Source organism: Lepus europaeus, unplaced genomic scaffold (genome assembly GCF_033115175.1).
Source record: "Lepus europaeus isolate LE1 unplaced genomic scaffold, mLepTim1.pri SCAFFOLD_41, whole genome shotgun sequence".
Classification (NCBI taxonomy): Eukaryota; Metazoa; Chordata; class Mammalia; order Lagomorpha; family Leporidae; genus Lepus; species Lepus europaeus.
The window spans coordinates 2000335-2015094 of NW_026909285.1; positions in this window are offsets into that span (position 1 = coordinate 2000335).

Sequence of the window (14760 nt, forward strand, 5' to 3'; positions counted from 1 at the left end):
CGCACAAAGATGTGTGGAATTCAGATGCAATGGACCGAGAAAATCACTGTAAAAATGGTTTTGGAGAAAAGCACAGTCTTTTTGTTAGGCAAGTGCATAAAATGTCATCTATACAAACAGAAATATCATGTTTGTTTGCCGCAGTTCCTCTAGCATTCTCCCTAGCAAATACGAATGTGTAGAGCTTGTTTTCCCATGATGAACCAATTGGTGTTTCTACGGTACAAAATTAAATATTCCCTGATAAAAACTTTCCAAACAATAAAGTCCATCGATAATATCCTGAAAACACAAACACAGAGGCTTTCAAAATATTTCGGATTGAGTTAGCAGAAACACAACCGGATATTTCTGGTTTCATCAAGTCATATCCGGACAAAGTGGTGTGTAATTCGTAGGCAATGGACCGAGAAAATCACAGTAAACATGGATTTGGAGAAGAGCAAAGTCTTTTCGTTACGCAAGTGCATAAAATGTCATCTATACAAACAAAAATATCATATTTGTTTGCCACAGTTCCTCTAGCTTTCTCCCTAGAAAATACGAATCTGTAGAGCTGGTGCTCCCATGATGAACCAATTGGTGTTTCTACGGTACAAAATTAAACTTTGCCTGTTAAAAACATTCAAAGCAATAAAGTACATCGATAATATCCAGAAAATACAAACACAGAAGCTGTAGCAATATTTCGGATTGAGTTAGCCAAAACACAACTGGATATATCTGTTTTCATCCAGTCATGTCCGGACAAATTTGTGTGGAATTCGTAGGCAAAGGACCGAGAAAATCACAGTAAACATGGATTTGGAGAAGAGCAAAGTCTTTTCGTTAGGGAAGTAGATAAAATATCATCGATAGAAACAGAAATATCATGTTTGTTTGCCACAGTACCTCTAGCTTTTTCCCTAGAAAATACGAATGTGTAGAGCTGGTGTCTCCATGTGGAAACAATTAGAGTTTCAACAGTACAAAATTAAATGTTGCCTGATAAAAACATTCAAAACAATAAAGTCCATTGATAATATCCAGAAAACACAAACACAGAGGCTGGAGCAATATTTCGGATTGAGTTAGCCAAAACACAACTGGATATTTCTGTTTTCATCCAGTCATATCCGAACAAAGTCGTGTGGAACTCATATGCAATGGACCGAGAAAATCACGGTAAACATGGTTTTGGAGAAGAACAAAGTCTTTTAGTTAGAGAAGTAGATAAAATATAATCGATACATACAGAAATATCATGTTTGTTTGCCGCAGTTCCTCTAGCTTTCTCCCTAGATAATACGAATGTGTAGATCTGGTACCTCCATGTGGAAACAATTAGTGTTTCCAAGCTCAAAATTAAAATTTCCCTGATAAAAATACATTCAAAACAATAAAGTCCTTGGATAATATCAGGAATACACAAACACAGAGGCTGTAGGAATATTTCGGATTGAGTTAGCCAAAAAACATCCAGATATTTCTGAATTCATTCAGTCATATCCAGACAAACTGGTGTTGAATTCGTATCAATGGACCGAGAAAATCACAGTAAAAATGGTTTTGGAGAAAAGCAAAGTCTTTTCGTTAGGCAAGTGCATAAAATGTCATCGATACAAACAGAAATATCATGTTTCTTTGACGCAGTTCCTCTAGCTTTCTCCCTAGAAAATACGAATGTGTAGAGCTGGTGTCTCTAAGTGGAACCAATTAGTGATTCCAAGCTCAAAATAAAATGTTCCCCAATAAAATACATTCAAAAAAATAAAGTCCATTGATAATATCCAGAAAACACAATCACAGAGACTGTAGCAATATCTGGGATTGAGTTAGCCAAAAACACCAGATATTTCCGGTTTCATCCCGTAATATCCGGACAAGCTGGTGTGGAATTCGTATGCTATGCACCGAGAAAATCACAGTACAAATGGTTTTGGAGAAAAGCAACGTCTTTTCGTTAGGCAAGTGCATTAAATGTCATCTATACAAACAGAAATATCATGTTTGTTTGCCGTAGTTCCTCTAGATTTCTGCCTAGAAAATACGAATGTGTAGAGCTGGTGTCTCCATGTGGAACCAATTCGTGATTCCAAGCACAAAATTAAATGTTCCCTGAAAAAAAACATTCAAATCAATTAAGACCGTGGTAATATCAGGAATACACAAACACAGAGGCTGTAGCAATATCTGGGATTGAGTTAGCCAAAACAAAACCGGATATTTCCGGTTTCATCCTGTCATATCCAGTAAACTGGTGTGAAATTCGTATGCAATGGACCGAGAAAATCACAGTAAAAATGGTTTTGGAGAATAGCAAAGTCTTCTCGTTATGCAAGTGCATAAAATGTCATCTATACAAACAGAAATATCATGTTTGTTTGCCGCAGTTCCTCTAGCTTTCTCCCTAGAAAATACGAATATGCACAGCTAGTGTTCCAATGATGAACCAATTAGTGTTTCAATGGTACAAAATTAAATGTTCCCTGATAAAAACATTCAAAATAATAAAGTGCATCGATAATATCCAGAAAACACAAACACAGAGGCTGTAGCAATATCTGGCATTGAGTAAGCCAAAACAAAACCGGATATTTCCGGTCTCATCCCGTCATATCCGGACAAACTGCTGTGGAAGTCATATGCAATGGACCGAGAAAATCACAGTAAAAATGGTTTAGGAGAAAAGCAAAGGCTTTTCGTTGGGAAGAGCATAAAATGTCATCTATACAAACAGAAATATCATGTTTGTTTGCCACAGTTCCTCTTGCTTTCACCCTAGAAAATACGAATATGTTCAGCTGGTGTCTCCATGTGGAACTAATTACGGTATCCCAGCTCAAAATAAAATATTCCCCAATAAAAAACATTCAAAAAAATAAAGATCATCGATAATATCCAGAAAATACAAACACAGAGGCTGTAGCAATATTTCGGATTGAGTTAGCCAAAACACAACTGGATATTTCCGGTTTTATCCAGTCATATCCGGACAAACTCTTGTGGAATTCGTATGCTATGGACCGTGAAAATCACAGAAAAATGGTTTTGGAGAAAAGCAAAGTCTGTTGGTTAGGCAACTGCATAAAATGTCATCTATACAAACAGAAATATCATGTTCTTTTGCCGCAGTTCCTCTAGCTTTCTCCATAGAAAATACGAATGTGTAGAGCTGATGTCCCCATGATGAACCAATTAGTGTTTAAACGGTACAAATTAAATGTTCCCTGATAAAAACATTCAAAACAATAAAGTCCATCGATAATACCCAGAAAACACAAACACAGAGGCTGGAGCAATATTTCGGATTGAGTTAGCCAAAACACACCCGGATATTTCTGGTTTCATCCAGTCATATTCGCACAAAGATGTGTGGAATTCAGATGCAATGGACCGAGAAAATCACTGTAAAAATGGTTTTGGAGAAAAGCACAGTCTTTTTGTTAGGCAAGTGCATAAAATGTCATCTATACAAACAGAAATATCATGTTTGTTTGCCGCAGTTCCTCTAGCATTCTCCCTAGCAAATACGAATGTGTAGAGCTTGTTTTCCCATGATGAACCAATTGGTGTTTCTACGGTACAAAATTAAATATTCCCTGATAAAAACTTTCCAAACAATAAAGTCCATCGATAATATCCTGAAAACACAAACACAGAGGCTTTCAAAATATTTCGGATTGAGTTAGCAGAAACACAACCGGATATTTCTGGTTTCATCAAGTCATATCCGGACAAAGTGGTGTGTAATTCGTAGGCAATGGACCGAGAAAATCACAGTAAACATGGATTTGGAGAAGAGCAAAGTCTTTTCGTTAGGGAAGTAGATAAAATATAATCGATACATACAGAAATATCATGTTTGTTTGCCGCAGTTCCTCTAGCTTTTTCCCTAGAAAATACGAATGTGTAGAGCTGGTGTCTCCATGTGGAAACAATTAGAGTTTCAACAGTACAAAATTAAATGTTGCCTGATAAAAACATTCAAAACAATAAAGTCCATTGATAATATCCAGAAAACACAAACACAGAGGCTGGAGCAATATTTCGGATTGAGTTAGCCAAAACACAACTGGATATTTCTGTTTTCATCCAGTCATATCCGAACAAAGTCGTGTGGAACTCATATGCAATGGACCGAGAAAATCACAGTAAACATGGTTTTGGAGAAGAACAAAGTCTTTTAGTTAGAGAAGTAGATAAAATATAATCGATACATACAGAAATATCCTGTTTGTTTGCCGCAGTTCCTCTAGCTTTCTCCCTAGATAATACGAATGTGTAGATCTGGTACCTCCATGTGGAAACAATTAGTGTTTCCAAGCTCAAAATTAAAATTTCCCTGATAAAAATACATTCAAAACAATAAAGTCCTTGGATAATATCAGGAATACACAAACACAGAGGCTGTAGGAATATTTCGGATTGAGTTAGCCAAAAAACATCCAGATATTTCTGAATTCATTCAGTCATATCCAGACAAACTGGTGTTGAATTCGTATCAATGGACCGAGAAAATCACAGTAAAAATGGTTTTGGAGAAAAGCAAAGTCTTTTCGTTAGGCAAGTGCATAAAATGTCATCGATACAAACAGAAATATCATGTTTCTTTGACGCAGTTCCTCTAGCTTTCTCCCTAGAAAATACGAATGTGTAGAGCTGGTGTCTCTAAGTGGAACCAATTAGTGATTCCAAGCTCAAAATAAAATGTTCCCCAATAAAATACATTCAAAAAAATAAAGTCCATTGATAATATCCAGAAAACACAATCACAGAGACTGTAGCAATATCTGGGATTGAGTTAGCCAAAAACACCAGATATTTCCGGTTTCATCCCGTAATATCCGGACAAGCTGGTGTGGAATTCGTATGCTATGCACCGAGAAAATCACAGTACAAATGGTTTTGGAGAAAAGCAACGTCTTTTCGTTAGGCAAGTGCATTAAATGTCATCTATACAAACAGAAATATCATGTTTGTTTGCCGTAGTTCCTCTAGATTTCTGCCTAGAAAATACGAATGTGTAGAGCTGGTGTCTCCATGTGGAACCAATTCGTGATTCCAAGCACAAAATTAAATGTTCCCTGAAAAAAAACATTCAAATCAATAAAGACCGTGGTAATATCAGGAATACACAAACACAGAGGCTGTAGCAATATCTGGGATTGAGTTAGCCAAAACAAAACCGGATATTTCCGGTTTCATCCCGTCATATCCAGTAAACTGGTGTGAAATTCGTATGCAATGGACCGAGAAAATCACAGTAAAAATGGTTTTGGAGAATAGCAAAGTCTTCTCGTTATGCAAGTGCATAAAATGTCATCTATACAAACAGAAATATCATGTTTGTTTGCCGCAGTTCCTCTAGCTTTCTCCCTAGAAAATACGAATGTGCACAGCTAGTGTTCCAATGATGAACCAATTAGTGTTTCAATGGTACAAAATTAAATGTTCCCTGATAAAAACATTCAAAATAATAAAGTGCATCGATAATATCCAGAAAACACAAACACAGAGGCTGTAGCAATATCTGGCATTGAGTAAGCCAAAACAAAACCGGATATTTCCGGTCTCATCCCGTCATATCCGGACAAACTGCTGTGGAAGTCATATGCAATGGACCGAGAAAATCACAGTAAAAATGGTTTAGGAGAAAAGCAAAGGCTTTTCGTTGGGAAGAGCATAAAATGTCATCTATACAAACAGAAATATCATGTTTGTTTGCCACAGTTCCTCTTGCTTTCACCCTAGAAAATACGAATATGTTCAGCTGGTGTCTCCATGTGGAACTAATTACGGTATCCCAGCTCAAAATAAAATATTCCCCAATAAAAAACATTCAAAAAAATAAAGATCATCGATAATATCCAGAAAATACAAACACAGAGGCTGTAGCAATATTTCGGATTGAGTTAGCCAAAACACAACTGGATATTTCCGGTTTTATCCAGTCATATCCGGACAAACTCTTGTGGAATTCGTATGCTATGGACCGTGAAAATCACAGAAAAATGGTTTTGGAGAAAAGCAAAGTCTGTTGGTTAGGCAACTGCATAAAATGTCATCTATACAAACAGAAATATCATGTTCTTTTGCCGCAGTTCCTCTAGCTTTCTCCATAGAAAATACGAATGTGTAGAGCTGATGTCCCCATGATGAACCAATTAGTGTTTAAACGGTACAAATTAAATGTTCCCTGATAAAAACATTCAAAACAATAAAGTCCATCGATAATACCCAGAAAACACAAACACAGAGGCTGGAGCAATATTTCGGATTGAGTTAGCCAAAACACACCCGGATATTTCTGGTTTCATCCAGTCATATTCGCACAAAGATGTGTGGAATTCAGATGCAATGGACCGAGAAAATCACTGTAAAAATGGTTTTGGAGAAAAGCACAGTCTTTTTGTTAGGCAAGTGCATAAAATGTCATCTATACAAACAGAAATATCATGTTTGTTTGCCGCAGTTCCTCTAGCATTCTCCCTAGCAAATACGAATGTGTAGAGCTTGTTTTCCCACGATGAACCAATTGGTGTTTCTACGGTACAAAATTAAATATTCCCTGATAAAAACTTTCCAAACAATAAAGTCCATCGATAATATCCTGAAAACACAAACACAGAGGCTTTCAAAATATTTCGGATTGAGTAAGCAGAAACACAACCGGATATTTCTGGTTTCATCAAGTCATATCCAGACAAAGTGGTGTGTAATTCGTAGGCAATGGACCGAGAAAATCACAGTAAACATGGATTTGGAGAAGAGCAAAGTCTTTTCGTTAGGGAAGTAGATAAAATATCATCGATAGAAACAGAAATATCATGTTTGTTTGCCGCAGTACCTCTAGCTTTTTCCCTAGAAAATACGAATGTGTAGAGCTGGTGTCTCCATGTGGAAACAATTAGAGTTTCAACAGTACAAAATTAAATGTTGCCTGATAAAAACATTCAAAACAATAAAGTCCGTTGATAATATCCAGAAAACACAAACACAGAGGCTGGAGCAATATTTCGGATTGAGTTAGCCAAAACACAACTGGATATTTCTGTTTTCATCCAGTCATATCCGAACAAAGTCGTGTGGAACTCATATGCAATGGACCGAGAAAATCACAGTAAACATGGTTTTGGAGAAGAACAAAGTTTTTTAGTTAGAGAAGTAGATAAAATATAATCGATACATACAGAAATATCATGTTTGTTTGCCGCAGTTCCTCTAGCATTCTCCCTAGCAAATACGAATGTGTAGAGCTTGTTTTCCCACGATGAACCAATTGGTGTTTCTACGGTACAAAATTAAATATTCCCTGATAAAAACTTTCCAAACAATAAAGTGCATCGATAATATCCAGAAAACACAAACACAGAGGCTTTCAAAATATTTTGGATTGAGTTAGCAAAAACACAACCGGATATTTCTGGTTTCATCAAGTCATATCCGGACAAAGTGGTGTGTAATTCGTATGCAATGGACCGAGAAAATCACAGTAAAAATGGATTTGGCGAAAAGCAAAGTCTTTTCGTTACGCAAGTGCATAAAATGTCATCTATACAAACAAAAATATCATATTTGTTTGCCACAGTTCCTCTAGCTTTCTCCCTAGAAAATACGAATCTGTAGAGCTGGTGCTCCCATGATGAACCAATTGGTGTTTCTACGGTACAAAATTAAACTTTGCCTGTTAAAAACATTCAAAGCAATAAAGTACATCGATAATATCCAGAAAATACAAACACAGAAGCTGTAGCAATATTTCGGATTGAGTTAGCCAAAACACAACTGGATATATCTGTTTTCATCCAGTCATGTCCGGACAAATTTGTGTGGAATTCGTAGGCAAAGGACCGAGAAAATCACAGTAAACATGGATTTGGAGAAGAGCAAAGTCTTTTCGTTAGGGAAGTAGATAAAATATCATCGATAGAAACAGAAATATCATGTTTGTTTGCCACAGTACCTCTAGCTTTTTCCCTAGAAAATACGAATGTGTAGAGCTGGTGTCTCCATGTGGAAACAATTAGAGTTTCAACAGTACAAAATTAAATGTTGCCTGATAAAAACATTCAAAACAATAAAGTCCATTGATAATATCCAGAAAACACAAACACAGAGGCTGGAGCAATATTTCGGATTGAGTTAGCCAAAACACAACTGGATATTTCTGTTTTCATCCAGTCATATCCGAACAAAGTCGTGTGGAACTCATATGCAATGGACCGAGAAAATCACGGTAAACATGGTTTTGGAGAAGAACAAAGTCTTTTAGTTAGAGAAGTAGATAAAATATAATCGATACATACAGAAATATCATGTTTGTTTGCCGCAGTTCCTCTAGCTTTCTCCCTAGATAATACGAATGTGTAGATCTGGTACCTCCATGTGGAAACAATTAGTGTTTCCAAGCTCAAAATTAAAATTTCCCTGATAAAAATACATTCAAAACAATAAAGTCCTTGGATAATATCAGGAATACACAAACACAGAGGCTGTAGGAATATTTCGGATTGAGTTAGCCAAAAAACATCCAGATATTTCTGAATTCATTCAGTCATATCCAGACAAACTGGTGTTGAATTCGTATCAATGGACCGAGAAAATCACAGTAAAAATGGTTTTGGAGAAAAGCAAAGTCTTTTCGTTAGGCAAGTGCATAAAATGTCATCGATACAAACAGAAATATCATGTTTCTTTGACGCAGTTCCTCTAGCTTTCTCCCTAGAAAATACGAATGTGTAGAGCTGGTGTCTCTAAGTGGAACCAATTAGTGATTCCAAGCTCAAAATAAAATGTTCCCCAATAAAATACATTCAAAAAAATAAAGTCCATTGATAATATCCAGAAAACACAATCACAGAGACTGTAGCAATATCTGGGATTGAGTTAGCCAAAAACACCAGATATTTCCGGTTTCATCCCGTAATATCCGGACAAGCTGGTGTGGAATTCGTATGCTATGCACCGAGAAAATCACAGTACAAATGGTTTTGGAGAAAAGCAACGTCTTTTCGTTAGGCAAGTGCATTAAATGTCATCTATACAAACAGAAATATCATGTTTGTTTGCCGTAGTTCCTCTAGATTTCTGCCTAGAAAATACGAATGTGTAGAGCTGGTGTCTCCATGTGGAACCAATTCGTGATTCCAAGCACAAAATTAAATGTTCCCTGAAAAAAAACATTCAAATCAATAAAGACCGTGGTAATATCAGGAATACACAAACACAGAGGCTGTAGCAATATCTGGGATTGAGTTAGCCAAAACAAAACCGGATATTTCCGGTTTCATCCCGTCATATCCAGTAAACTGGTGTGAAATTCGTATGCAATGGACCGAGAAAATCACAGTAAAAATGGTTTTGGAGAATAGCAAAGTCTTCTCGTTATGCAAGTGCATAAAATGTCATCTATACAAACAGAAATATCATGTTTGTTTGCCGCAGTTCCTCTAGCTTTCTCCCTAGAAAATACGAATGTGCACAGCTAGTGTTCCAATGATGAACCAATTAGTGTTTCAATGGTACAAAATTAAATGTTCCCTGATAAAAACATTCAAAATAATAAAGTGCATCGATAATATCCAGAAAACACAAACACAGAGGCTGTAGCAATATCTGGCATTGAGTAAGCCAAAACAAAACCGGATATTTCCGGTCTCATCCCGTCATATCCGGACAAACTGCTGTGGAAGTCATATGCAATGGACCGAGAAAATCACAGTAAAAATGGTTTAGGAGAAAAGCAAAGGCTTTTCGTTGGGAAGAGCATAAAATGTCATCTATACAAACAGAAATATCATGTTTGTTTGCCACAGTTCCTCTTGCTTTCACCCTAGAAAATACGAATATGTTCAGCTGGTGTCTCCATGTGGAACTAATTACGGTATCCCAGCTCAAAATAAAATATTCCCCAATAAAAAACATTCAAAAAAATAAAGATCATCGATAATATCCAGAAAATACAAACACAGAGGCTGTAGCAATATTTCGGATTGAGTTAGCCAAAACACAACTGGATATTTCCGGTTTTATCCAGTCATATCCGGACAAACTCTTGTGGAATTCGTATGCTATGGACCGTGAAAATCACAGAAAAATGGTTTTGGAGAAAAGCAAAGTCTGTTGGTTAGGCAACTGCATAAAATGTCATCTATACAAACAGAAATATCATGTTCTTTTGCCGCAGTTCCTCTAGCTTTCTCCATAGAAAATACGAATGTGTAGAGCTGATGTCCCCATGATGAACCAATTAGTGTTTAAACGGTACAAATTAAATGTTCCCTGATAAAAACATTCAAAACAATAAAGTCCATCGATAATACCCAGAAAACACAAACACAGAGGCTGGAGCAATATTTCGGATTGAGTTAGCCAAAACACACCCGGATATTTCTGGTTTCATCCAGTCATATTCGCACAAAGATGTGTGGAATTCAGATGCAATGGACCGAGAAAATCACTGTAAAAATGGTTTTGGAGAAAAGCACAGTCTTTTTGTTAGGCAAGTGCATAAAATGTCATCTATACAAACAGAAATATCATGTTTGTTTGCCGCAGTTCCTCTAGCATTCTCCCTAGCAAATACGAATGTGTAGAGCTTGTTTTCCCACGATGAACCAATTGGTGTTTCTACGGTACAAAATTAAATATTCCCTGATAAAAACTTTCCAAACAATAAAGTCCATCGATAATATCCTGAAAACACAAACACAGAGGCTTTCAAAATATTTCGGATTGAGTAAGCAGAAACACAACCGGATATTTCTGGTTTCATCAAGTCATATCCAGACAAAGTGGTGTGTAATTCGTAGGCAATGGACCGAGAAAATCACAGTAAACATGGATTTGGAGAAGAGCAAAGTCTTTTCGTTAGGGAAGTAGATAAAATATCATCGATAGAAACAGAAATATCATGTTTGTTTGCCGCAGTACCTCTAGCTTTTTCCCTAGAAAATACGAATGTGTAGAGCTGGTGTCTCCATGTGGAAACAATTAGAGTTTCAACAGTACAAAATTAAATGTTGCCTGATAAAAACATTCAAAACAATAAAGTCCGTTGATAATATCCAGAAAACACAAACACAGAGGCTGGAGCAATATTTCGGATTGAGTTAGCCAAAACACAACTGGATATTTCTGTTTTCATCCAGTCATATCCGAACAAAGTCGTGTGGAACTCATATGCAATGGACCGAGAAAATCACAGTAAACATGGTTTTGGAGAAGAACAAAGTTTTTTAGTTAGAGAAGTAGATAAAATATAATCGATACATACAGAAATATCATGTTTGTTTGCCGCAGTTCCTCTAGCATTCTCCCTAGCAAATACGAATGTGTAGAGCTTGTTTTCCCACGATGAACCAATTGGTGTTTCTACGGTACAAAATTAAATATTCCCTGATAAAAACTTTCCAAACAATAAAGTGCATCGATAATATCCAGAAAACACAAACACAGAGGCTTTCAAAATATTTTGGATTGAGTTAGCAAAAACACAACCGGATATTTCTGGTTTCATCAAGTCATATCCGGACAAAGTGGTGTGTAATTCGTATGCAATGGACCGAGAAAATCACAGTAAAAATGGATTTGGCGAAAAGCAAAGTCTTTTCGTTACGCAAGTGCATAAAATGTCATCTATACAAACAAAAATATCATATTTGTTTGCCACAGTTCCTCTAGCTTTCTCCCTAGAAAATACGAATCTGTAGAGCTGGTGCTCCCATGATGAACCAATTGGTGTTTCTACGGTACAAAATTAAACTTTGCCTGTTAAAAACATTCAAAGCAATAAAGTACATCGATAATATCCAGAAAATACAAACACAGAAGCTGTAGCAATATTTCGGATTGAGTTAGCCAAAACACAACTGGATATATCTGTTTTCATCCAGTCATGTCCGGACAAATTTGTGTGGAATTCGTAGGCAAAGGACCGAGAAAATCACAGTAAACATGGATTTGGAGAAGAGCAAAGTCTTTTCGTTAGGGAAGTAGATAAAATATCATCGATAGAAACAGAAATATCATGTTTGTTTGCCACAGTACCTCTAGCTTTTTCCCTAGAAAATACGAATGTGTAGAGCTGGTGTCTCCATGTGGAAACAATTAGAGTTTCAACAGTACAAAATTAAATGTTGCCTGATAAAAACATTCAAAACAATAAAGTCCATTGATAATATCCAGAAAACACAAACACAGAGGCTGGAGCAATATTTCGGATTGAGTTAGCCAAAACACAACTGGATATTTCTGTTTTCATCCAGTCATATCCGAACAAAGTCGTGTGGAACTCATATGCAATGGACCGAGAAAATCACGGTAAACATGGTTTTGGAGAAGAACAAAGTCTTTTAGTTAGAGAAGTAGATAAAATATAATCGATACATACAGAAATATCATGTTTGTTTGCCGCAGTTCCTCTAGCTTTCTCCCTAGATAATACGAATGTGTAGATCTGGTACCTCCATGTGGAAACAATTAGTGTTTCCAAGCTCAAAATTAAAATTTCCCTGATAAAAATACATTCAAAACAATAAAGTCCTTGGATAATATCAGGAATACACAAACACAGAGGCTGTAGGAATATTTCGGATTGAGTTAGCCAAAAAACATCCAGATATTTCTGAATTCATTCAGTCATATCCAGACAAACTGGTGTTGAATTCGTATCAATGGACCGAGAAAATCACAGTAAAAATGGTTTTGGAGAAAAGCAAAGTCTTTTCGTTAGGCAAGTGCATTAAATGTCATCGATACAAACAGAAATATCATGTTTCTTTGACGCAGTTCCTCTAGCTTTCTCCCTAGAAAATACGAATGTGTAGAGCTGGTGTCTCTAAGTGGAACCAATTAGTGATTCCAAGCTCAAAATAAAATGTTCCCCAATAAAATACATTCAAAAAAATAAAGTCCATTGATAATATCCAGAAAACACAATCACAGAGACTGTAGCAATATCTGGGATTGAGTTAGCCAAAAACACCAGATATTTCCGGTTTCATCCCGTAATATCCGGACAAGCTGGTGTGGAATTCGTATGCTATGCACCGAGAAAATCACAGTACAAATGGTTTTGGAGAAAAGCAACGTCTTTTCGTTAGGCAAGTGCATTAAATGTCATCTATACAAACAGAAATATCATGTTTGTTTGCCGTAGTTCCTCTAGATTTCTGCCTAGAAAATACGAATGTGTAGAGCTGGTGTCTCCATGTGGAACCAATTCGTGATTCCAAGCACAAAATTAAATGTTCCCTGAAAAAAAAAACATTCAAATCAATAAAGACCGTGGTAATATCAGGAATACACAAACACAGAGGCTGTAGCAATATCTGGGATTGAGTTAGCCAAAACAAAACCGGATATTTCCGGTTTCATCCCGTCATATCCAGTAAACTGGTGTGAAATTCGTATGCAATGGACCGAGAAAATCACAGTAAAAATGGTTTTGGAGAATAGCAAAGTCTTCTCGTTATGCAAGTGCATAAAATGTCATCTATACAAACAGAAATATCATGTTTGTTTGCCGCAGTTCCTCTAGCTTTCTCCCTAGAAAATACGAATATGCACAGCTAGTGTTCCAATGATGAACCAATTAGTGTTTCAATGGTACAAAATTAAATGTTCCCTGATAAAAACATTCAAAATAATAAAGTGCATCGATAATATCCAGAAAACACAAACACAGAGGCTGTAGCAATATCTGGCATTGAGTAAGCCAAAACAAAACCGGATATTTCCGGTCTCATCCCGTCATATCCGGACAAACTGCTGTGGAAGTCATATGCAATGGACCGAGAAAATCACAGTAAAAATGGTTTAGGAGAAAAGCAAAGGCTTTTCGTTGGGAAGAGCATAAAATGTCATCTATACAAACAGAAATATCATGTTTGTTTGCCACAGTTCCTCTTGCTTTCACCCTAGAAAATACGAATATGTTCAGCTGGTGTCTCCATGTGGAACTAATTACGGTATCCCAGCTCAAAATAAAATATTCCCCAATAAAAAACATTCAAAAAAATAAAGATCATCGATAATATCCAGAAAATACAAACACAGAGGCTGTAGCAATATTTCGGATTGAGTTAGCCAAAACACAACTGGATATTTCCGGTTTTATCCAGTCATATCCGGACAAACTCTTGTGGAATTCGTATGCTATGGACCGTGAAAATCACAGAAAAATGGTTTTGGAGAAAAGCAAAGTCTGTTGGTTAGGCAACTGCATAAAATGTCATCTATACAAACAGAAATATCATGTTCTTTTGCCGCAGTTCCTCTAGCTTTCTCCATAGAAAATACGAATGTGTAGAGCTGATGTCCCCATGATGAACCAATTAGTGTTTAAACGGTACAAATTAAATGTTCCCTGATAAAAACATTCAAAACAATAAAGTCCATCGATAATACCCAGAAAACACAAACACAGAGGCTTTCACAATATTTCGGATTGAGTTAGCCAAAACACACCCGGATATTTCTGGTTTCATCCAGTCATATTCGCACAAAGATGTGTGGAATTCAGATGCAATGGACCGAGAAAATCACTGTAAAAATGGTTTTGGAGAAAAGCACAGTCTTTTTGTTAGGCAAGTGCATAAAATGTCATCTATACAAACAGAAATATCATGTTTGTTTGCCACAGCTCCTCTAGTTTTCTCCCTAGAAATTATGAATGTGTAGAGCTGGAGTCTCCATGTGGAACCAATTAGTGTTTCCAAGGACAAATTAAATGTTCGCTGATAAAAAAAAAATTCAAAGCAATAAAGTCCGTTGACA